This window comes from Hyposmocoma kahamanoa, unplaced genomic scaffold (assembly GCF_003589595.1).
Source record: "Hyposmocoma kahamanoa isolate Upper Pololo Valley unplaced genomic scaffold, ASM358959v1 92, whole genome shotgun sequence".
In the NCBI taxonomy this organism is placed as follows: Eukaryota; Metazoa; Arthropoda; class Insecta; order Lepidoptera; family Cosmopterigidae; genus Hyposmocoma; species Hyposmocoma kahamanoa.
Genome location: NW_020654748.1, coordinates 5,742,774 through 5,768,490, shown reverse-complemented (window position 1 = coordinate 5,768,490; position 25,717 = coordinate 5,742,774). Strand labels below are relative to the sequence as shown.

Sequence of the window (25,717 nt, the reverse complement as noted above, 5' to 3'; positions counted from 1 at the left end):
TAACATTGCTGCTTGGCGGCAGAAATAGGTGGCAGTACTTCCCCGGACGAACTCTTTCACAAGGAGCTCTAGTGGTAAAGTGTACAAGTCCCATGTACCTATAGTTTAACCAGCACTTTTCAGCAGCTTTCAAAACCGGAACGCAGTAATGTTCACATTACTCTTTGGCGGCAGAAATGTAATATTCCGTTTCATTGAATTTCTACACCAGTGTTTAAAATGTTAATAGAGGAGTCAAATAAAAAGTGTAACCCCTCGCAGAGTGAATAGGCAATGTACCCCGTTCCAATTACGGAGCGACACTCATTATTTCCGCTGCCACGCGATGTCTTCCTGCCATTCGCCGCTGCTTCGCTGACCTCCCCGAATTCACCTATGATAGCCAACATTACTTGACCTCTTTCATCATTGTTCTTTATTCTGCTAACGTGCTACAAAGATGGGTGTTCTATATTTTGTATTCAAAGATACACAAAAAGCACGGACAGGCATGTCGCTTACCATTAAGAGCACGACTTGTTCGTCCAGTCTCTTGGTATCATAAAAACGGAGGAGACCAGGTAATAAGGATAATTACTAATTTAATTTTCGTCATGTAGTTAAAAACATTAAAAAGAGCGCACATTAACGTACCAGCGCACGTGAAACTAATACCGTATCTAAAAGAAATTCTTGATTATTATATAACTTATTTTCAGGAACATTAAAAATTATTTCCCGGAAGTTGACTGTTTCATTTAGGTATTGGTTCTACGTGATATGTTTTTAAAAATAGTATTATATAAATATGAGACAACGTTGCTCCTATGACAACATTAGTAACTAAAGCACTTGTGTTATGGAAATCGGAAACAACGACGGTACTATAAACATCAAGACCCCAGACAATATAGAAAAGTTAGTTTTTCTATATTGACCCGGCCGGGAATCAAATACGGGACCTCAGAGATTGCGACACCTTGAAAACCGATGTGTAAGCCACTATAAAGCACACTTCCAAGGAGGTCGTCGAAAACTTTGAAAAGGGATTCGGTTAATGAATATGGGTGCTTTTATTTCAATGTAGCTTCTTATAAAACGAGAAGTAGAACACGAATTTATATATAAAAAATTGTTTAAAGGTAAAAATGTCGACAGTTTCCTAAGGAAAAGCTAGTGAGACGACCAACTAATTTCATTCAGAGTTCTCATAAAATTGGCCACCCGGTATCTTCCCGCCGAATATAGTGAGTTATTCCGTGGAAGTACCCTTTATCAATTTTACGGTGACTTCTGTAATTCAACTTGAATTATGTAAATTACTTAGCTGTTAATGCATCCGCTTGACTTGACAAAAGTGATTTATTTAGACTACTTCGCCCTTTGCGAATATTACTTTACTTATAAATGAAAAACAGTCTTGGGGTTTGCTTAATTGATTCGATAAGGGTCCTCGCCGGTAACGTTAAAATTGATTTCGATCGAAAATGATCGTTTTGAAGGTCAATTATTTTCATATTAGACATCATCACATATGTTGCTATGACCCAAAAATAAGTAACTTAAGGACTTGTGTTATGTAAATCGGAAACAACGACGGTACCACAGACGCCCAGACCCGATACAATATAGAACTGCTCGCCAGCGGCAGGTAATCCATTCTCACACTCTGGAACCGAGTCTCGTACTGTACGGTTTCAGAAGAGCTTCCTCACACGTACAATTAGGTTGTGGAATGAACTCCCTGTCGGAGTTTTCCCGCAGGAATACAGCATGGAGTCCTTTTTAAAGGGGGTTGAGAAGGGTCCTAAAAGATTGGCAACGCGCTCGTGACGCACCTGGTGTTGCAGGTGTTCATAGGCGACGGTGACCGCTTTCCATCAGGCGGGCCGTATGCTTGTTTGCTGCCTACATAATATAAAAAATTATAATTGAAAAGTTAGTTTTCTCTACATTGACCCCGGGATTTAAGAGATGGCGACACCGTGGAAACCGGTGGGCAAGCCACTTGACCACGGAGATCGTCAATCTAAAATCATAAAATCTGTTTGAGTATTTTATCTGAATCAAGATTTAGTATTCATTTAGTTTTGCACTATTGTGCCAAATGAGTTCTGCCAAGTGTAGATCTTTATGTAGGTAAGAACACACAGACCGCTCATTAGAGATTGTCGCGGCGAAAAATTTATAATGACGGCGTTGGCAAACAAAAGGTTCACAATGCCGTATCCACATATGCTATTGTTTAAGCTTTTATTGAATTTGGTGCTCATTAAAAACTTATTTAGTAAAATCATTATTTCCCGGTTTTTTAAATCGCTATCTTTCGTAGATATGAATGACCCTATTGCAATTTGAACATTATTTTCATCGTATACAGAACGAATAGTATTTATCGTAGTGTCTATTGTAATAACAATATTTATGCTTTACATGATGAACATAGGCTATTTTTCCAGCTTTTAATGAATTTGGTGCTCATTAAAAACTTTATTTACCAAAATCATTATTTCCCGGTTTTTTAAATCGCTGTTATGAATAGTTATGAATGTATAGAGTTAATATGTGGGAATAAAAACGCTATTCATGCATTCACGATGAAGATACTCTAATGTTCCAGCTTTTATTGAGTTTGACGCTCTTTAAAAATTCTACTAACCATAATGTCTGTTTTTATAAAAACCTTTTATAAAAATTCATTTTTTAAAAAGACCTCATAAACTTATCCACCTTCGCTGTGTTTGTTACATCTATTTGTCAAGTTTTATTCGGATTGGTTAACGGAAAGTGGGTGAAACCTAACAAACCGAAAAATCCCCTAGTTTACACCCTTATAAGCGGAATATTTTCTTCAAATTTGAATAGAACCGCTAGTCAGGTACATCGCTATCTTAAAAGTGGAATTCTATATTTGCCTAATTGCAATTTGAAACTTGTTTTCGTCGTGTATAAGAATAACGTTAAACGTAATGTTTTTGTAATAACCACTAAGTATTTATGCTTTACACGAACCTGATCATTATTACGAAATATAATATGAGCGAAATGTAGCTGAAAAAAATCACGATTAGTTTCACAAGAAATTGAAGAGAACGTAGTGTATTATTTTCACATATACTTACGTTATTTAGGCTTGTAGCTATAATCATATTTTCCAGGTAGAAAAAGCTCAATGCAAGAGTAGAATATAAAACATAAAAGAGTCATTGTATGTTTTATATCAAGGTTTCAGTATATTCACAGGTAATGAACAGTAGAAAAATAAAAAGGTCATTAGCTCATAAGTACACTGGTCTAGTTCTGCACCCTTTGCAAGCCCTTCACCGCTCATCTGGTGGCTCATTAAACCATGCTATGTCTTAGACCAACGTAAAAACTTCAGAAGTGAATTCATCACTAGTTTATTTGGGAAAACACAGGTTGTATAGAAGTTGACATATAATAAATTAAGTACTCAGTTTCACTGTGTTAGGCCAAATGAACATATTGAAGATATATCGTATTGGGTTGGCCAAAAATTCATGCGGTATCAAAGCGTAAATGAAGAATTTAAATCAGTTATGTCATACATATACGTAGATCCACATTATAATGTTGATCTACAATCTTTTGCCATCTTTCACGAAAATTTTGAATTCCACTGCAAAATTCGGTCAATACAATATAATACTTATAAAAAACAGCTATAAGTGTCGTTTGTTGGACTCTTCGTTATCAAAGTAGTGTCCATTTTAAGAATTTTGTAAAGACAACAAGTGAAAATCTGATGGGGCTATGTCGTGCAAATATAGTGTTTCATCCAGGTAACATATCCCAGCTCAACTGCAATAGCTTTTAACAGCTTTGTAAAGATGTGTGTGGCTTGGTATTGTCAGACAACTTTACAATTCACCAGTTCCGGGCGTTTTCATGAATTTATAAACATAAAACTTTCCCGCCTATTCTTAAAATTCGCGTTAAAATATTATTTTTCTACTCGTGTACTTTATCTGTCAATTATAATTTTATAAACCATATCACAAAGGCGCTCTTTTTAGTTCTGAATCAAAATTCTATTGTTTATAGTACTCGCTACTGAACTTTTTTTTTTAATAGCCCCGCACTAAGAGACCCTGTATCACAGGTGCCATGGACACACACAGAAACTACCATACATTACACCCAAACTTACGAGAGAAATAAATGTAGGCCATACAAATATTTCTTTTGACCCGGGAGAACCCTGCACCTCTGCGTGGCAGATCAGCATGGTAACCATTTGCCCACGGAGGCAGTTGGATAAATAAATGAACAAGAAAAAAGAATAAACGCTCTTTTTTTGAAACTCGTTATAGTTCTGTGTACAGAATTGTAGATAGATAGATAGATAGAAAATTCTTTATTGTTAGCACCACATAGAGAGATTACAGGACCAAAATTAAACACATTAGCAGGGTAACAATTGGCGGTCTTACCGCTTACAGCGATTTCTTCCAGACAACCTTAGGATGGAGAGAGACTAAACATGAATAAAAGCGGGGGTGCTAGATGTAAACATTTACACATACATATAGAAATTATTAAGCAACGCGTTATACTTATAAATATACATTCACATATATAGTAATACAATATTATAAGAACAAGAACAACAACAACAATAATAATAATAATAATAATAATATCGCAACACACTCATAGCTTCGCACTAGGGAAACCCTGTATCGCGGGTGTCATGGACACACACGTAGACCAAAAAAAATTACACCCAAATTCACGAGAGAAATAAATGTAGGCCATACACATATTTCTCGCGGCTTGGGATTCAAACCCAGGACCTCTGCGTGGCAGTCCAGTATGGTAACCGTTCGGCCACGGAGGCAGTTAATCTAACTTTGCACATATTTGTTTTATATGGAGATATTTCTCTTTAACCACTACAGAGAACCTGCTAAATTTTAATTCGAACTGAAGCCCTACAGTTATTAAATTTACATTTATCCCAAAAACATCAAAATAAAGCATTTATCACAAAAATATTATATGTAAATTGGACGTAGTTATCAAAAAAGATCCAATCCACAAAATTGAGTTATATGTATTAAACGGTTCCTAAAGTCGAACCTCTTAGATCAGCAAAAATATCCATCATATAAACATAAATAAATATCTATGGAGTTACATGACATTATGAGTTTCGAAAATAAAACAAGAGTGAGGAACACTTTTCAACTTCAAACTGCCATATCACGAAAGTGACAGGATGTGCATTGGATCCTTTTTGTTTAGTTACGACCAAATAAAATATGCAACAATATTTAATTTAAAATAATAATAAATACACATTACAATAAACATAATTACATTATTATTATAAGATGTTTATAAAATTCATAATTAATCTAAAATAAAAAAGTATAATCAAATATATACTAACCCGTACTCTAATTAAGATTTGACAATGTTTGTTCTTAATGTTTGTTGAATTTCTTAGTTATAAGAGTAAAAAAGGTCGCTACATATGAGGAAGCCTGCGGACATTTCAGTATACATAGTCTTACTGATCGGAGATAGCTCCTCAATATGGCCTTACTACACGATGTTGTTAATGCTCGCCTGGATAGCCCTTCCCTTGTTTCCCTGTTTCGCCTTGAAGTGCCCTATAATCGCCCTCGTAACTCACTTCATAAAGTTTACTACGTTCTACCAAGTCGTACGAACTATGGCCAGAATGAAATCGTTTCGCGCCTTACTACTAGGGCGTACAATAGCTTTTCAGTACCATTGACATTTTTACATATGTATACTAAACATTCAAATGAATGAAACGACCGATTAGGAGTAATTTGTCCACCTTAAGCTGTTATATCTTTATTTATTATCCTTTATATATATTTTTTCTATTGCTTCCGTGGCCGGACTGCCACGCAGAGGTCCCAGGTTCGATTCCCGGGCCTGGAGTAATATTTGTATGGCCTACATTTATTTCCCTCGTGTGTTTGGGTGTAATTTGTAGTTGTCTATGTATGTAATTATTAAATCATGGACACACTTTGACATGTCGTGTTATTTTTTATGATATACTGTAATTTTCATTGTATACTGGTCATATAAAACAGATTTTTAAGTTTAAATTGTGTGCTGTTGGATGTCGTTTAATAAATAAATAATTGTAATACAGTTACAAGAAGAGGTGGCATATCTTTCTTTGAACAGTGTCTAGGTGGAGAGGTATTATCGTAAAATAGTAACTATTTTTTTATTTTAGAATTTAAAAACAGTTTTTCTTTTTAAATTCTGAAATAATTTTAATTTTCTTAGTTTAAACATTATATACATAACATTATATAGTTTTGTAGGACTGTAAGATCCAAATGAGTTTGCAATTGAAAAAAGAAAATTTAATCGAGTTCTTTGAGTTTCATGATTATTATACATAGAAAATAAAAGTATTTCTCTGGTCCAAATTGCGCATATTTGTTTTTTCAAACGTCAGTTCTGAAGCTTTATAAAATACACATAACTAAAATTTGTTAAATGATTTTTCAAAATATTCTTGAATTTACATTTTTTGTTTTAATTTCTAATAACTTTGAATAAGCCGTCTAATGGGGACGCAAAACGTTCTTTTAAGGCCCTATCTCCATAGTAGTTAGTGAATCTTTATTTAAAGCATATGTAGTTAAAGCATGCATGATTAGACCAAACATATAAGTTGCTAGAATACTTTACAATAAAGATAATGGTTTAATAAAGAGCAAGTATGTAATATTTACGAAATTACCATTTATAACCGCCTCTGTGGCCGAACGGTTGCCGGACTGCCACGCAAAAGTCCCAGGTTCGATTCGCGGGCCGAGAGAAATATTTGTATGGCTTACATTTATTTCTCTCGTAAGTTTGGGTGTAATTTGTGATTGTGTATATGTGTGTCTTTGGCATCCGCGACACAGGGTTTTCCTACTGCGGGGCTATGTTTAGTATGTGCGTGTGCGTGTGCGTTATTCTATAATTTATATAGCATTTTTTTATATAAGTGGCAGGACGAACAAGTCATGTGCGTGGTGGTAAGCGACACGCCTGTCCCTAACAGTTGCAGTGCCACTCAGAGCTTTAAATCACAAAAGTCTGCGGGGTACTGCCATTGCGCACGACACCTTGAGACATAAGTTGACAACTCCCTTATGCCTGTGATTTCAACAGCACCATTACTCTTCGATACCGGAACGCAGTAATGTTCAGATTACTGCTTGGCGGCAGAAATAGGTAAGGTGGCAGTACTTACAAGGACGAACTCTTAAAAATAAAAAGCATAGATAGTAAAAATTTTAATTAAACCAACAATGCGGTAGCTCGCTTGCGCTTTACAATTTGTAAGAAAATTGCTTTGAAAACACACCTTCCTATCACTTCATAAGTTAATGAATGTTTCCACTGCGTCAATTGAAATTGAAGTGGGCCGTAACTACAGGAGCGCGTCAACCAAAGTTGCCCCTTTGAGTGAAAATTTGTTCGCGTCATCCATTCTTTCGTAGCGCGAAACTGTTTGCTGGGATCATGGAAGTTGTATGAATTGGAATGGCAATTTATAATTTTTAAGGTATTTGCTTGCTGCACGATGACTAGATTTGAATTGGTAATATTTTTTATTGTACCCATGTATGTAAATACATAGACGCGCCTCTTATACAATTGCTGTGTAAGAGGCGTTTGCGTAGAGAGTTAGAGGATCCAATGTTAAAATATCCAGACAATTTTTTTTTTCACAAATTTCACCCGTGAATTAGTAACGCGTTTCATTCGTCCCATTTATACGTCACTCTGCTGAGCACGGGTCTCCTATCAGGAGATGGTTTAGGCCATAGTCCACCACGCTGCTGGTTCAATACGGGTTGGGGACTTCACCCGGATTTAAACTCGTAGCCTCTGCTTGGAGGTCGGTAGGACAAGGCTGCCACGGCTTTTCTACAGTCACAATGAGTATTTGTAAATGTGCGCGTCCGTTTACATTTTAAACCTGAATCATACATTTTTGAGAAACGCGTATTGAAGTACTTAGTTCCCTTTTTGATAAATCACTGCTAAGTATATACACAACATTTTATCGTTCCATTCAATATAGTCTCCGTGTTGAGGAAAACTTCGTATGCAGGGTAATTAGGGCGGTTGCCAGCGGCGGCGCCAGCGCACGTGTCGCCTCGTATTGTGCGACTCTTTCCGATACTCCACGCTATACGCCATCTCACCCCGCAATTAGGTTTCCTCTATTGAAAACGTGAAGCTACCTATACACTATTTATAACGTCACTTACGGCTGCATTTAATTAGAACGCGGGTGTAATTTAAAGTTTGTACGTGTGGTATTCATTTGTTCTTACGCTTCACGTATGTTGGAGTAAAGTAAAGCTGGGACTACATCAGCACAGGTAGACACACGATGAGACGTTAAAATAAGTCATGCGAGGCTTATGTTTCTAATAATCAAGTAATTAGTAGGTCATTTGTAGAAACATGTGTAGATTGTAGAGAAGTTGATAGTAATTAAATAAGCATAGTTTCACCGTATATTAAAAGTATATTATCTATTTATTGAGATTTTTTGTAAAATAACTCCACTAGTTTTGTTTTGATTATGAATATAAAGATCGAACACACAGAATTTTTTTTATCGTCGACCTAGTGTGACATGAACCCACGTTCATGCTGCACCGTAGCATTGTTCTAACCATCTGAACCACGGATCCAGTTACCGAAATTGTCGAAATTCTCCTATATGATTTTGTTACAGTGATTTGTATTGACTTTAGTGAGAGATTTTCGAATAACCTTCGTCTGTTTACTATTACTAACACTAATACTAATACAATATTATCTATTTACTAACTTGAAATAGTTGTAATAAATGACACAGACGAGCTGACATTGAATTTAATAACTCCATCAAAGATTTAAACGCGGTTATAGTGGTATAGGGTAATATTAGTAATAAAAATTGTGAAGTGTAAAGTCAAAAACACATTAACTTGTTAATTAATTAAATTTTAAAATGCCAATAATATAAGAAACAAAACAAAACTAAATAACGTCGAATTGGGCTGTATGATCTAAATACCATTGCAAACGAAAAATATATATAAAAGTCAAAGATGTTTTTCTTTCTAATCTTAGGTTTTGCGGTCAGCGTCAGAGCTAGCGACACAATATTTCTTTTTATTTCAATCGAGGAGTCCTTTTATACATTAAGGAAGTAATGGAATGGATTTTGGAAAAAATAGGTCAGGAGAGGAATTGGACAATGATACGAAATCTACAAAAGAAAACAAAAGTAGAATAATTATAACATTGTTATTAATTAATAATATATTTAGAGTAAAAGAATTTCAATAGTCGACACTTATCATAGTGTCAAATTTTTTGACTCTATGACTTGACAAGTTTTATTAGAGATAGACACTGTAACAACCAAAGAGAAAATATGTAAACAGGAATTTAGGACGGGTTCTTTTTTAGTTTTTTTGAAAATTGAATGACACACAACATGAATTGCGAATGCATCAATATATTAAAATAGCATTTGGGTTACTGTTATGTAAATGCAGTCGGTGAGCAGTCGTGACGCAACTCTCAGAGTGGTTACACTTGGCGACTTTTAGCAGCGCTACACTTGCTATTTATAGGATTGCATCGATGCAAATTGTTAATTGTAAATTTAAAAGTGAAATTAATAAATACATTAAATAAATAAATTTTTAATTAATTTAAAACGTGCATCGCGTTTGTATCGCGTTTGTATTGCGTTTGCATCGCGTTTGCATCGCTGCTTAAAGTCGCGCGTGGTTGTAAAGGTAGACGATTAGCGACTGCGTCGCTACTACATTACAGCTAAAAGTCGTCATGTGTAACCGCTCTTAAATTGAAATTAATTCATTCAAAATGAGAATAATAAATTTAAAAATTCCGAAGGTCAACAACACACAACGACTGAAAATAAAGATGAAATAGATGGAATGTAATGTAGGAAAAAATATTCATGCGCTCGAAGTGTACAAAAATACCTGAACATTAAAAAAAATATCTTAAAGAATTTCATGAGCTGTTTTGATAAAAACTGGTATTAGTTTAAAAACAATTGAGAGCATAGCTTAAAATCATTGCCATAAGGTTGATTTTTATAAAATGTTCAGACATTTTTTAACAGATCTTTACGCCCCGATCAATTTAGATGCTGATGGTGAATCTCTTTTTAAAAATTCATGTAGATTTTCTATAAATATTTAGTACTTAGGTAAAAAAAAACTACTTTATCGGGTATATTCAGCATTTTCGTCTGTAATAACAAAAGGTTTGTTGTGTCAAAACAGTCACTTAAGTACTTTAATCTATCACTTAAGGCTCCGATATGCTAAGTTCAACCACGATATATTAAGGAGTTCAATTATGATTACTACACCGACAACCGAGCCTAGCTCTAAGAGAATATTCTAAGTTAACCATTTAGTATCGGTTCGTAAACGTATGCGTAAAGTAGTTAAGATTCAAATTGGGGACATAACCAATCTGTGCCATAGAAGGGAGCTGTCTGCACATCGTCAATACGTTGTAAGTAATTATATAAGCCTTTATAGTTTCCTCGCACATTTCTATCGCAGCCGTTTGTATGGTTAACGAAGTCAGAAGCGTATAAAGGAGCACAGAATTTAATGACGGCCGCCTTTTGGGTACGCTAGACATGTGAGCTAAATACAAGGCCGGCTTTGTTCTTTGCAGTCAGCTCGTTAAATATTTCAACTTTACAAACGCCATGCGGAGTGGTACGATTACTGCACGCGGATCCAATAGTTTTGTTCGCTGAAGGAAATAGCTTTAGAAAAGGGGAAAATGTGCTCTAAGAATAGTGCAGCGTATTTACTCAAATAAATCCATTGTTGTATAGAGGATCGAGCAAATAAGACGAAGATGTGATTGTGTCAGAAAGATGTAATGTCGAGAAGCATAAAGGCGAGGCTTGTACAGTGTAGCGGGTGTAGATACAATGAGGGAGTTTTGATTTTCGGCTATAGTCAGATGATTTTTTTATGATACCAGATAATAGGACGAACAAGTCGTGCGCTTGGTGTTAAGCTCCGCATTGGTCACCCTGAAACATAAGTTTACAAGTTTCATGTGCCTATAATTTCACAAGCACCCTTCAAAACTGAAACACAGTAACGTTCGCGTACTGCCGGTAGAAATAGGTAAAGAGGCAGTAGTACTTCCCTGCACGAATCCTTTCACAAGAAATTCTACTGCTACTAAATGAACTGTTTTACGAATGCATTTCAAACACTATTTAGTCGTAAGACTGTCGGTTTTCAAAACATGATTCACTTCAAATAGATATTCATTGAATCACGTGAGTAATGTTCTTAAAATAATACAAAGTCCATCCATGTAACCCTGCATGGCGCCGCAATGTATGTCATAAAAAGTGTGTTTAATTTAAAATAATTTAACGTTACAAATGGCATCTTCTATAGGTAAATAATAAAATTGAAGAATACAATTTAATACAATATCAAGTTTGTTCTAAATAAAATAAAATTGAAAAAAAAAATGAAATATAATATTAATTACATTCAATGAAGATTAAAAATCTATACATTTTCCGAACAAAGATAATTTAATGTTGGTCAACAACTCACTTGAGGTGAGACACGTTCATTTAAATTACAAAACAGTTTTTGGAAATGGATGTTGTCAATAATAAGCTACTTAATCAGAAGATCTCAGTCTGCGTTTAAGCTGGACGCATGTTGTTGTAACTAAATGTAATTAAAGCCTAAAAAGATTAAGTATTTTAGAAGAGTGTTGGACAAACATTGACCGGTATAAGAAGATCCATTACTACCGTCTCGCGGTTCACTGGCTAGGTGCCTATCGCAGCGTCCGGTTGCGGGGATGCGCTGCGGCCGCGTACTCTCCTTTCCAGATTATCTTTTTCATCCCCGCGCCATTTCGTTACCCTTAATGAAATCCTCTCAAAGGAAAGAAAGAATTTAATTTAAGACGAATCAGAAAATATTCAGCTGCCGCTCGCTAGTTATAAATCATTTGAATGCTAATAAATTCGACTACCCCAGGCCCCAGGTGGGAACAGAATTTCTTTTCGCTCCATATTTGTTTTCACGAAAAATTTAATATTATTCTGGTCTTTATTATTAAATTCTTTCATAAAGCCGCCGGTGGCTTTGGGGATTTTCTTTAATATCGCAATGGAATTTAATTTGTCCCGCAGTTCAGAGTGGAAAAGAACAAGGAGATTCTCCCGTTTGTCCTATATGTCCCGTTCGCCTATATGACACATCCTAATTGCCTATCAACATCTGACACAGTCTTGTTTCGAATGTAAAGTCTGCTCGAAATCAATTTTGCTTTTAACGAACAAGCTAAATCCTTTCCAATCCTCGGAAGCGGATTGAAAAAGTTATTTTTAGGGTATAAATTATTGAAGTTTTACGTGTTGCCGAAACTGGAATGGCGTTTCCGAATATTCGTAATTCGCTTTACCTCAATTTTTATCCTTGTTCCTTTAGTTTCACATCGACTTGATAAATGTATGACTTATTTGATTTCTATTTTAAATGCATAAGCAATTAAGGTAGCGTGTGGCAGGAGAGAAGATGAGTGGAAGAACTCGGACTGCAACGGTGCGGCGCGGGCCACGGTGCAGCGCCCATCCGTCCCTCAGTTGCTCTCGGGATCTCGCCACGTTTGCCGGTTCCAGACGGCTACGCGACTACGAGCTACGCCGCCGTAGAGTATCTACGAATATTCTGCCGCCAATATTCAAAAAATTTGGTCAATCTATTGAAACACGTGAACTGTTTTGTGGTTATTGTTCAATTTTAATTTATTAATTGTTATTATTGTTGTGTATAGTGTCAAAAAAATTAAAGGTAAGTTTTATGAGATAAGATACATTCTTATGATATAATGAACTGTCGTCCATATTTTTGATTTAATAATTTTTATTAGCAATTAAATACATCGCTTAATGCACTGAAAATACTTTATATATTCATTTAAAAAAAAAGAATTATAAAGAAGTAAGTAAATAAGAGTTTAAAGTAACATATTACTTTAAACTCTTATTTACTTACTTCTTCACGCCATAGCGTGTTGAATAAATAACTTTATCAAAGAATAGTAAATTACTTTAAATGTAATAAATAGAACAATTTTTATTAATGTATTTTTTTAATGAGTAATCCTTTTTTGCCTTAATTGTTCACGGTTACGACCACGAGCCACACCTAATGATGTACGTGTTGTATATTCTGTCTTACGTCATTTTCATAGTGTTCAAATAGCACTATTAAATAGTGTGAGCTTAACCTATAGTTTAGTGTACTACCTTTAAGGTTTCCGTAGGTGTATTTAATATAGTTTTTATTAGGAATAATAGCTTAAACCAAAAGAACTGATTTATTATTTATTATACAGCTGTATTCACAACATGTACCATGCACCTGACAACATTGAACCGGTATCTTCCTCATAAACTGGATTCATTTGACATAGGTCGCTTGTCTGGATAAGACACAAGAAAGTTTTTTTTATAACACCAAGTGACGGGACACTTTACTTTACGACTAACAATTCGTGCGCCTGGTGGTAAGCAACACGTCTGTCCATGTAACAGTTGCAGTACCACTCAGAGCATTAAATTGCAAAGATCTGAGGGGCACTACCACTGCATCCGTCATCTTGAGACATAAGTTGATAAGTATCTAGTACCTGTCATTTCACCAGCACCTTTACTTTTTTAAACCGGGACGCAGTAATAATAGTCAGCAAATACTTCCTTGCTGATAGAGTTTTAGAGCAAATTACAGCTCACACATTCATTTTTTCTTACTTGATAAGTAGAGTCAAATATATACATATATATATTAGGTAGCCAGTGCTATTCTACGAAAAGCCATTGACACAGTTTACATGCAAATTTGCAAAATCAATAGGTGACAAATTTAATAAATGTATAGACCATTATATGTGTGCCTGGGTATCACACGGATTGCCAAATAAACGAAATTAAGTAGCGCTAGAAGCCGTGGTAGCTTAATGGCTTGACCTACCGCTTCTTAAGCAGAGGCCGTCGATTCGAATCCGGAATGAGTTTTTCGTAATTTATGTGCGCAATTTTATTTCAAAGTCAAATTTATGGTGAGGTGAAAAAAAACATCGCGATGAAATCTGCGAAGAACGTTAACAACCCTCAGAAAACGTGCGAAGTCTCCAACCCGCATTAACCCTCGCCTGAGAGAAGACCCGTGCCCAGTATTGGAACGTATAAATGGGTTGATGATGATGATGAAATAGCGCTAAAATACATTAAAAGTTTATGTTTATATTGTAATACTTGAACTAGGACTACATGAAATGGAACCAGTTGAAATGAAGATGATCTCGCGTCAAGTTGCCGAAAATTGCAACGCATTGGGCAAGGTTTCTTTCTACCAGCACTTTGGTCTCCCAGTCGATCCATTCACATTTTGAAAGTTATTCGTTAATCCTTTAATAAAAAGACAAAGAATGCCCTACGGTTCTTATATTTGTACATTGACGGGAGCGTGTAAGTCTTAGTCGGATCAGAGATATTTTTTAACCGACTTCAAAAAAGGAGGAGGTTCTCAATTCGATTATATGTTTTTTTTGTATGTATGTTACGTGATAACTCCGGTATTTGTGAACCGATTTTCATGATTCTTTTTTTTATTGAAAAGGGGTACTTCCATAGGGGTCCCATTTCATTTTGAAGAAAATTATCCACCTCTAAGGGTGGCTGTTTACGCATTTTAGGATATTTCAATAAAACTTAGCAAATAGACGTAATTCCACGTACTTTTGAGGTCGGGTCAAGATTATTGGTTCAATTAGAAATCTGACGTATCGCTCAGGCGTATCGCTTACCAAAATTTATTTAAATACTGATTATTTTATTTAAAACCTTGAAATAGGAGCGTGATGACTCGATGCGTTGTGACGTAGACGAAATTCTTTCTTTGTATGAACTTAGGCTTATGTGAACACTGTTGTGGTGGAAACTTGCTTGTAGTAGACGCACGAATTAGTATAATCTCGAGTTGCATAGCGCGAGTCATCGCAAGCGCCATTCATTATAGAACGGAAGCGTTCGCTCGGTGTTTAAAAAAATATATCAAATGGGAGACATGTTTATTGGTTGGTTCATAAAAAAAGATGTTCCCTTTTAAGAGACATTCTCTTAAGAATAAACAACTTTATTCTTGATTTTCCATTGTCCAACTCAGGTATAATGATAATCTGAGTACAGAGTACTAAAAACACCGACCTCAAAAATACGTGGTATTAAATCTATTCGCCAAGTTTTATGAATGAAATCGGTTACCGATAAGTGCGCAAACCCGGATCCATCCCCTAGTTCGCCACTGTATGGAACTTGCCACAGGAGATAATAAAAGTCGGTTCTCACTACTAAGAGTATATTGAGAGAGAAAAACGCCTTGAACTGGAGAATAGCAAAATCAACCATTAAAATAATTGCTCCTTATAATAAAATATAGGCGCCATTTATAAAAATGAATCTTGATGCATGGACAGCCACTCTTAGAGGTGGATGATTTTCTTCAACATTAAATGGGACCACTATGGAGGTACCCTCTTTCCAATAAAAAAGAATCATCTAAATCGGTTCACAAATACCGGAGTTATCGCGTAATATACATACAAAAAAAAAACATACAGTAGAATTGAGAACCTACTCCTTTTTTTGAAGTCGGCTAAAAATAACTAATTCAAATCATTTAGAGATGCTGTAACTTAAGGATAAACTTTGTATGTATGGCCAGCAGTAATGACACGAAGATGTATCGGCTGGGAAACTAAAAGATGTAAACTAAAATAAGAGATAAAAAAAGATATTTTGAACTATATAAATTATTGATTCCCACAATTTTTGTTTCGGTTTTAAAGTGGTTTAGCTAATTGTTAAGAATGTTACCTTCCTGAACTTCTAGTTAAGAGGCAGATTTTATTGCACCGCAGCAGCCAGCGTCCAGCAGTGATATAAAAAAATAATTGAATCAGAACAATATTATTTAGAACTTGAACTTTATTTAAGTAATAAACAGACATTTGGCCATAATGACGCTTTTAGCCTGATAAAGGCTGAGCGATAATAAGTTGCGGGTCGAACCAAACGCGGCACTTTGACAAACCGTAATTATAAAACCATTGGGACCTTTATATTGCTATTATGTGTCTTTCTTAATGGCCGTGTAACAAATTCTGTTAAAGTGGTATACTCCAACCAAATAACGGCGTTAAAAACAAACACTTCTCAAATCGTTAAAAAAATTGGTCTGTAAAAATAGTTGTAATTATTAGACCAAAACTGTTTGCTTGGCAAAGTTTCCATAATAATAGTTGTTTGATTCCCTATTTTTTATTGTTGTTTATATTGAATAAGTTATCCTTAAAATACGAACATTATTTTTGTGTCACCCTATATAAAAGACTACATTTAATTACAGTGATTGTCCAACAAGGTTAACAAGATTGATTGACCGGGATAAGGTAGCGCAGCCCACTACCAAATTATACCAGGAAATGAGGACGACAGATTGACACTGCATCACAAAGTGAGCACGATCCTCGGTAGTAGAAGGGCCAACTTGAGAGCGAAAGGGAGAGAAAGAATGTGATAAGCCTAAGAGAGAAGAGAAGAGAGGTACCGTTGTTTCCCTGTAATTTAGATTGCAACATATACACTAGACAACTACTTGATTTTTTTTATAATACCAAGTGACGGGATTAACAAGTCGTGCACTGATGGTAACATCAACTTGGCTACACGCCTGTCCATAACAGTTGCTGTGCCACTCTCACAAGGAGCTCTATTGCTACTATATGATTTCTAGGAAGTCTGTTCAACTATACTCATGAAGTAAAGTCATAGGTAATCTACACGATAGGATAATTAGAATGAATGTTGCAACGAATAGTAGTGGCAGAATAGCCAATAATAATAAATTCGGTCAAATCATTTGGCCTGTTTAATGCACATATAAGAATTGGTATGAAAAATACCACTTATTACGTTCAGTTATGTTCAGTGGTTGGAATGGTGTGATCAACAAACAAAAAAGGTACTTGAATTTTCAAGTTTAATACGTATTTTTTTTATAATGTAACCGTGCTGGTCTGCCACGCAGAGGTCCCGGGATCGATTCCAGGACCGACAGAAATATTTGTATGGCCTACATTTGTTTCTCTTGTGAGTCTGTGGCGTCCGCAACACAGGATGTGTGCGTTAAAAAAAGTGGTTTGTTTACTTCAGTGTCATTAATTTTCGAAAACTTAATTTTTGAAAGTTAACCAAACCGAATAGTAACCGAATATACAACTCTAATTAGAATTTGTATTTGCAGTTATCCTATGTAAATATTATTCTAATAAGAATTGATTGGTTTAAGGTTAAACCCATTCGCAGTAAGGAAGACAATAAATTTCAATTAAACTTATTTGTCAGCAAATTTCGAAACCCTTGTCAAAAATTTGCAGACTTACCCTCCTCAATAACTTGGTCCTTGTTCGGAAGAAATTAAATTCGTGTCCTTTTTCGCTTTCGGGTAAAAATTTTCCATTTTGGGGCCATGCGACAAAATAGCACTACCGGTTAAATAATGGACAGGGGAAATTAAAAAATATTACTCGAATGTAGTTCATTGGAAACTTTAATTATATTGTGTACAGGATAAACGATAATTTACGGAGTTGGTTTTTTTGTGATATCAAGTGACGGAATGAACATTTCGTACGACTGATGGTAAGCGACAAGCCTGTCCATAGCAGTTCCAGTGCTACTCAGACGCCCTTCACCCTGAGACATAAGTCCACCCAGATACAAGTCAAGAGAGCAATAGAGCTCCTTGTAGAAAAGTTCGTCCAGGGAAGTACTGCCGCCTAAACTATTTTTGCTGCCAAGCAGTAATATAAGCATTATTGCGTTCCGGTTTGGAAGGTTGAGGGTGCTGATGAAATTACAGGCACATGGGACTTGTCAACTTATGTGCCAGGGTGACTTAGAACGTTGCGATTCAAAGCTCTGAATTGTACTGCAACTGTTATTTGGTGTGTCGCTTGAAACCAGGCGCACGACGTAATAATCTTGGTATTATATCTTGGTGGCAGAAATAGATAAGGAGGCAGTACTTCCCTGGACAAACTTTCAAACGGTGCTCTACTGCTACTTATACATACCATACAAATAAGATCTAGTTCTAAGAAGTAAGGTAGTTTTTTCTTAGGATTATGAATCACGTTCGTATTATTTATGCGTTAGGGAATGAAATTCGCCGGCGTAAGCCTATCGCAATAAAAAAGAAATTACTTCTGTTTACGTGGATTGAAAATGTGATGGAGTATCAAATATCTGTTTACAACAAAATCCATCATATTCACTTAACATGATGATTTGTGAGTCCTTTTAGGTTGTAATACGCAAAAATATAAACACGTCATAAATTGTAAACATTGAAAGTAACATTTACGCTTTCAAGTGCGTCTAACGCTGAGAGTACCAAGTGACGGGACGAATAAGTCGTGCGCCTGGTTGTAAGCGACATACCTGTCCGGCAGTTGCAGTGCCACTCAGAGCTTTAAATCGCAAAGTTCTGAAGGGCATTGCCACCGTACCCGTCACCCTGAGACATAAGTCGACAAGCACCCTTACCCTTTAAAATCGGAACACAATAATGGTCACATTACTGCTTTAGGTGGCAGTACTTCCCTGGACGAAGTTTTCCACAAGCAGCTCCACTGCCACTAAAACTTACTTGTAACGCGCGCACTCTGTTAAAGCCGTGAGCGCATGACTTATATGGAAATAGAAATAAATAGACAATATTTATTGCAACGTCACGTTACAAAAAAGACACAAAAAACGAATGTAAATAAAAACAGAAATAACACAAAACATAGCGTAACAAACATTTAAACAACAACTTGTACTATACTAAATACTTAATACTATACTGACATGTGTGAAGCTGTGGCGTATGCAAAAGGATCCCATTCAGCTAAAGTCACAACCAAAATATGGGCAGTGGCGCAAAGTTTGCATTGCATTTTATCATGCACTTATAATAAAGAGGAATTCATTTTCATTCATTCTATTTATTTTCCTGATCAAAATTTCAAGTTAAATGTACAGTTAAATGTCAAATAGATTTATTCGTCAACATAGGTTACAGTGTATACATTGAAATCATCATCATCATCAGCCTATTGCAGTCCACTGCTGGACATAGGCCTCCCCTAATGCACGCCATTTAGCCCTGTTCTCGGCTTGACGCATCCATTTCCTGCCAGCAATCTTCCGCAGATCGTCACTCCATCTGGCTGGAGGGCGTCCCACACTACGTTTGCCAAGTCGTGGTCTCCACTCAAGAACTCGTTTACCCCAGCGGTTGTCGGTTCTTCGGCAGATATGTCCAGCCCACTGCCACTTCAGCTTGCTTATCCGAAGAGCTATGTCGATCACTTTGGTTCTCTGTCTGATAACCTCATTACGGAGTTTATCTTTCAGAGAAACTCCGAGCATAGCTCGTTCCATAGCTCGCTGAGCGACTTTAAACTGGTGGACTAGCCGTATCGTGAGTGTCCACGACTCAGCTCCGTACGTTAGAACTGGTAGGACGCACTGGTTGAAAACCTTTGTTTTCAAGCTCTGCGGGATGGGCGACGAAAAGACTCGACGTAGCTTCCCAAACGCTGCCCAGCCAAGCTGAATCCTCCTCCTGGCCTCCTTCTCGAAGTTATTTCTACCTAACTGCAGAATCTGCCCGAGGTAAGTGTATTCGGAAACAACTTCAAGAAGGTGGCCATCGACGCAGATGGGTCTCGGATCAATGTGGTCATTGATCATGACTTTGGTTTTATCAAAGTTCATGCCGAGACCAATCCGCCGCGAGGCGGATGCTAGGCTGTTCAGCATCTGATCCAGTTCCTCCAGCGATTCTGCCATTAGGACTATGTCATCTGCAAATCGCAAGTGTGAGATGTACTCGCCGTTTATGTTAATGCCCATCCTTTTCCAGTCCAGCGTCTTAAACATATCCTCCAATGCAGCGGTGAACAGTTTCGGGGATATGACATCCCCCTGTCTCACCCCTCTGCGTAATTGGATAGGTTCAGACTGCTGGTCCTGTACTTGGACACTCATGGTAGCAGCATCGTAAAGACATCTCAACACTTGTATATAACGATAGTCCACTTGGCACCGCTGTAAGGATTCCAGGACAGCCCAGGTTTCGACAGAGTCAAAGGCCTTCTCATAGTCCACGAAAGCTAAACACAGGGGCCGATTATACTCTTCGGACTTCTGTATAATCTGCCTCACTGTGTGTATGTGGTCTATGGTGCCATATCCTCCCCGAAACCCGGCCTGTTCCGGTGGCTGAAACTCGTCGAGTCTTCTTGCGAGGCGATTCGTGATGACTCTAGAAAACAGCTTGTAGACGTGACTCAGGAGTGAGATGGGTCGGTAGTTTTTCAGTAGAGTTTTATCTCCCTTTTTAAAGAAGAGAACTACAATACTCCTGTTCCACGCCCGTGGAGTTCTCCCGCAGTGAATGACCAAGTTAAAGAGCTTCTGAAGTTCCTGGATAATAGGAACTCCTCCAGACTTCAAAAGCTCCGAAGTAACTCCGTCTTCACCGGGGGCTTTTCCATTTTTAAGCTGTTTTAGAGCCAACACGATCTCGTCTTGACTGATTTCTGGCAGGTCGTCGGTATAGTGGCGTTACATACATTGAAATACATGGAGATAAATAAATTTATAGCGACTCTCTACGTTGCACCTTAAAGCATACGAACTAAATACGTAAATAACTATAAGAAACATTGACTTACAATACAACTTATAGGGCGTTAAAATCGTATACAGAGCTTCATTCACGCTTTAGTCTTCGTTTGTTCGACTGACAGCGAAGCAAGCAAAATTAGACAATACTGCGATGACATTACAATTCAAATTCAACGTTCTAGCTTTTTCATATTCCTTTACATGTCACTACGTTTAAATAGGTTGACATGGGACATTTTTTTCGTGGTTTTTGTATTGACCCGTCCACCACGACCATTTATTTGTAAGTCAATGATAAGAAACATAAGAATTATATACAATTTATAAAGTTCTTAGCTAATAGTAGTATGTCTGACACCACTAATTATATTCATTACGTCGTCAATATACATAGAAATAAATATTATGATTCTACAAACTAAAAATATTTTGATTAAAATATTTCAAATAGTTATAAATCTTGGTACTCATTACAATAATATTGTTATATGTAAGGGTAATAACGTTGTCCAGTTTATTAATTCTACGGACACTCTTAACATACTAAAGAATTTTGTTTCGCCTCTGATAAAAACTGCGATGTTAAATACATAAAGAGATGTTAACTTCAGTAATGTTTCTTAAAAAAGGCCTACAGCTGTCTGTTCATTTTAAACCACACAGTGCTCTAATACATTTTTTTTGCGCTAGGGACACTCAAGGCACACTATTTAAGGTACTTTCCCTCTGTGGAGCATAGCCATTATTGGGATGTCCTGTATATAATATTTGACAACCACTAAACAGATTTAATTAATCTGTAACAAGGTCATGTGTACTGCAATGTGACAACATGTCCTCTGAACATTCTACCCAATTTAATGTAGGCAAAAGGACAAACGGTACCAAAGTTACTGTAACGAAATTATTATGTGGTTAATTTGTGACATCTATAACTTTTAAGAGCCACTAAACACATTACACCAGTCTGTCTGTCATCAGGTCACGTACACTGTTATATGACTTCCGATCGCCTCCATAACGTCGTTACGAAAGCGAAATTCATTTAAAGCAGATACGATACTGAATTCGAATTATTCGTGTTTCACGGATACAGTTTTTGGGTACTGAATCAAATGTTTCACAGATTTATAGCACCGGTGAATTCATATTTTAAAAATCCATTTTCGAAATGAAAATATATGAGGATACGGTCGCAATCGAAAATAGCAATTCAGCTCTATCTGCAGGCATTGTGAATAAACCTCAACATATCTGCTACAAAGAGTGATGTTCCTGGTAATCCTTATTTGATTGAAAAAGGGAGCTGGTTTGAATGGCTTTGTACACAGGGTTATATTATATGAAGAACATTTTCTGTTCACTGTCAAAAAATATTATTTGCAAAAGGCGCACGCCGATTATATTGTAAAATACAGTACAAAAATATAAATATGTACGGAAAGAAAACGAAAGTTTCGCAGAATAAACAGTTTCTATCTTATAAATATTTCTTTTATATGATCTTAAATGTTAAAGGAAATTATCTTTCTTACACCAAAGACACAATACATTTATAAAAATGTCATCTAAGATGAAAAGAATAGTATTTTTTTTTGATGAAAAATGGACAGATATAACATTAATACGAGGAATAAAAATAAACTAGCTGTTCTTGACGCTCGTCTTCATAAAGTCCCAAATTTCGTTGAATCTGATAAGTATGGCATTGTACCAAGCGACGCGAGCCGTTTTTTGAGCCTCAGTCAAATCGTGTGGGATCCACCGAGAGCACAGCTTTTTCACATCCAAATGTTTGTGTAGTATTGATTGTATTTGACTCATGCCTATGCCTAAAGATGCCTGAATCTCATGTGGTATGTCACATGCTTCTCTGTTTTGATCACACGGCGCACAGCATCGATATTTTTGTTGTTCAGAGCAGTGGACGGGCGACCATTACGAAATTTGTCACCGAGATTCACGCGTTTGAATTCTGCAAACCAGCTATTAATAGTCGTCTTGCATGGTGCTTCATCGCCAAAAGCAGTTTGAAGCCGAGCGAAGCTCAGCTAAGCTGTCAAATTACACTTAAAGTCGTAGAAAATCATACTATAAAAATTTTCACGAGTTAAATCCATGGTGATGTTGACAACCAATTTCTAAAATGACGCCACAATGTAATAATCTCAGTACAGAATACTAAAAAAACCGACCTCAAAAGTACGTGGAATTACGTCTATTTACAGTCGAATTGAGAACCTCCTCCTTTTTTGAACTCGGTTAAAAACGAGTGACAGTCAGATGAAACAAACTGTATTCTACAGCAATAGTTACATTTTCAAATGTTGTAATTACTTTTTAAATATTGTATATGTAAGTGGCCAGTTCCGGAAACTTATAGTGCGCCCTATGTATACAATTTAAGTATTTGGGGGCTTGGATAAATGAAGCATGGGAATCTGATCAGGAAATTAAGACCCGGATAGAACTTGCTCAAGTCATGTGTTAAAAGATTCACATATGAGGAAAGTTCTGTGCTGTCGTCAATTGAACAACATCTGGCTTACATCTGCCCTCGAAAAAATATTTTTCCTCTTTGTCTGAAAAATGTTCATTAATTGCCTCCTTCAACTCTTCATCGTCGGAAAAATGCTTACCCCGAAGATCTTTTTTTAGGCTTAGGAACAAAAAGTAATCACTGGGCGCCAGGTCAGGGCTGTAGGGTGGATGAGTGATTTCTTCAAATCCACAATTCGTCACAGCAGCCTTGGCAACGCGCCCTGTGTGAACCGGCGCGTTGTCGTGAAGAAGCAAGACACCAGCGGTCAATTTTCCAGGTATTTTTTCCTTTATAGCGTCCTTCAAATTGCGTAGGCTGTTTGCGTAAGCTGCGGCAATAATACTTTGACCCATTTTTGTGTATTCGATCAGTAAAATTCCCTTAAAATGCCAAAACACTGTGGCCATGAGTTTTCCGGCGGATGGGCAGACTTTAAACTTCTTCGGTTGGTCTGTTCCTTTTTTATGCCACTGCATGGACTCTTGCTTACTCTCAGGATCATAGTGATGAACCCACGTTTCATCATCGGTGACAATGCGTTCAACAATTCCACTCGGATTTTCGCTACAGAGCTCCAAAAACCCCTTACTGCACTCAACTCGAACTTGTTTCTGAAGCGGCGTGAGCATTCGCGGCACCCATCTTGCACTGACTTTTGAAAGATAGATGTTCATGAAGGATAGTTTGAATGGTACCCACGGATAGCTTAATCTTTTCTGCTAATGTTTTCACTCTGATACGGGCATCTTCCAATACAAGTTTCTCGACAATTTTGACGTTTTCTTCAGAAGTAGCACTTACCGGCCCTCCAGCACGGGGGTTGTCTTCAATACTCTCTCTACCCCGTTTAAATTCACTAGAACACTTCTGAGTAGTAGATAATGAAGGAGCAGAATCTTCATAAACAGTCACCATTTCTTCATGAATTTTTTTGAGTCTTTCCTTGTTTCGTAAGGAATTTAATCACTGCGCGGTGCTCGATTTTCGTCAACATTGTGGCGTCTGTCATTGTAGTTGCCTTCTCGTATTGATAACTTGAATACTAATGATGACAATTACATGAAATTTTATATTTATACCCTTAAAGAGTGTCTTTAACTAATGAGGTAATTAATTTACTCTTATCATTAGTTAATCACCCCGATACCGAGAATACATTGAACGCCCTGGTACCAACGCATGTTGCGCATTGGTTGGACTTAGAGGGTCAAGATCTTAACCGTGCTACAGCGTGTTCATATGTCTCGGAAAATTATGTTATGCCATCTATCAAAAGGCGCAAAATAGAGTATCTTGGTCCCGTGATTAGGAACTATAGATACACGCTGCTATAGCTGATAATGATGGGCAAAGTGCAGGAAAAGAGACGCGCTGGGCGAAGAAAGAAATCGTGGCTGCAGAACACTCCACCACACACACAGTCGAACAGCTGTTCCAGTCGACTGCTGATAGAGACAGATATAGGAAGCTGACGGCCAACCTTCAGAATTGACGAGGCACTCGAAGAAGAAGAAGAAACAAATACTTTATACAGCTTCGGTGCACTTGGATAACAAAAATCCGAGGCAGTGACCGGTTTAGTTTTTCCAGGTAGTCTCGATCTATGTTGTTGAAATAATGAAAATGATAAATGTGTACAAGTATTTATTACAAAGAACAACCACCAGAGTTCTTCTTGTCCTTCACTCATATCTCTCATGGGAATCCTCCTTACGAATGAGCAGTAGAGTTTAATCAATATGACGATTTCAAGTGCAAATTGAGCACCCAAGAAATAAAGAATGTTGACGTTTAACTTTGCCTTCTGAAGTGTTTACTTTTATATAATGGATTCACACATGAAAAATTTTATACTATTTTATTTAGACTAAAAAATTATCACGAGAAACACGGACGGTGTGTTTCAGAATACGGATACGGGAACTCTTACGAAACAGCAAATTGAATTTCGTGAAAAGCATTTGCTTTATTTCAATGTTTTACTGCTATCTGTTTAAAGTTTAAAATCGTTTAGCTGTCAGCCAATTAAACAGAGTAAATCGCCTTTGTAAGCTTGTTTGCTGGAGCTTAAAGTTTCCTGTCTAGGCCGGGGCGAGGTTGCTTCGTTGGGCAAATAACCGTTTAAAGTATAACAATGTTGTGACAGATCTGGACTCATAAGGCGTGTATATACAGGGTGGAAATTTGTAATGCCACATAGAGGGAAAGTACTTACTTTACGATTTGTAATACAATTCATCACAACACGTTATTAAAAGTTACTCAAAATGAATTCGTTAAAAGATTAAATTTGTGTATCCAAGAAAATGGAGCTCATTTCGAGCAACTAA

General features: G+C 36.8%; 1 protein-coding gene across 2 annotated transcripts in view; it reads left to right on the top strand.

Moving 5' to 3' along the window:
* Nucleotides 1-12,709: 12,709 nt before the first annotated feature.
* LOC113236783 overlaps nt 12,710-25,717 on the top strand; it is a 79,132-nt gene continuing 66,124 nt past the window's right edge. For both annotated transcript variants that reach the window (XR_003310976.1, XM_026472959.1), the window contains exon 1: nt 12,710-12,893. The gene's annotated coding sequence lies outside the window, so the exon portion shown is untranslated. The remainder of the gene's footprint in view (nt 12,894-25,717) is intronic.